The sequence below is a fragment of the Schistocerca piceifrons genome, chromosome X, assembly GCF_021461385.2.
Source record: "Schistocerca piceifrons isolate TAMUIC-IGC-003096 chromosome X, iqSchPice1.1, whole genome shotgun sequence".
Classification (NCBI taxonomy): Eukaryota; Metazoa; Arthropoda; class Insecta; order Orthoptera; family Acrididae; genus Schistocerca; species Schistocerca piceifrons.
Window position 1 is genome coordinate 719091024 of NC_060149.1, and position 722 is coordinate 719091745.

Genomic DNA, 722 nt, shown 5'->3' on the forward strand with positions numbered 1-722 from the left:
CACATCATTTCCCCAGCAACGAGCAATAAGCGACACCTTCTAATTACCTGTTTGTGAATACTTCCGTTTGGTTGGGAGAAATCTCATATGATGCATGCATCAGCAACAGCATCTTTGTAGCCATCGATGTAGCAACAGGCGGATATAACTTGAGAAATGAAATATTTCAGCTGAACTTACAGGATTTTTCTTAATGAATACATCAGGAGTGAGTGTATATAACGAAGCTACGTCGTGTAGTCATCCGAAGTATTTTACAGTTTTATAAGAATTGAGTATCTCTGTAAGAAATGATGGCCAAGAACACTAAATTTAGTCAGTTACTTCAAGAAAGTAAATATAAAGGCTGCCAACGGCCTTGCCGCGGTGGTATCACCGGTTCCCGTCGGATCACCGAAGTTAAGCGCTGTCGGGCTAGGCTAGCACTTGGATGGGTGACCATCCGGTCTGCTGAGCGCTGTTGGCAAGCGGGATGCACTCAGCCCTTGCGAGACGAACTGAGGAGCTACTTGATTGAGAAGTAGCGGCTCCGGTCTCGGAAACTGACATGCTGCCGGTAGAGCGGTGTGCTGATCACATGCCCCTCCACATCCGCATCGAGTAGCGCCTGTGGGCTGACGATGACAAGGCGGCCGGTCGCTACCTTTGGGCCTTCATGGCCTGTGTGGGAGTAGTTTAGTTTAGTTTAGTTTTAAACATAAAGGCTTCCGGGATCTGTTGAA

General features: G+C 47.4%; 1 pseudogene; it reads left to right on the plus strand.

Annotated features, from left to right (window-relative positions):
- Positions 1 to 348: 348 nt before the first annotated feature.
- LOC124723648 lies at positions 349 to 466 on the plus strand (annotated as a pseudogene).
- The last annotated feature ends 256 nt before the right edge of the window (positions 467 to 722 follow it).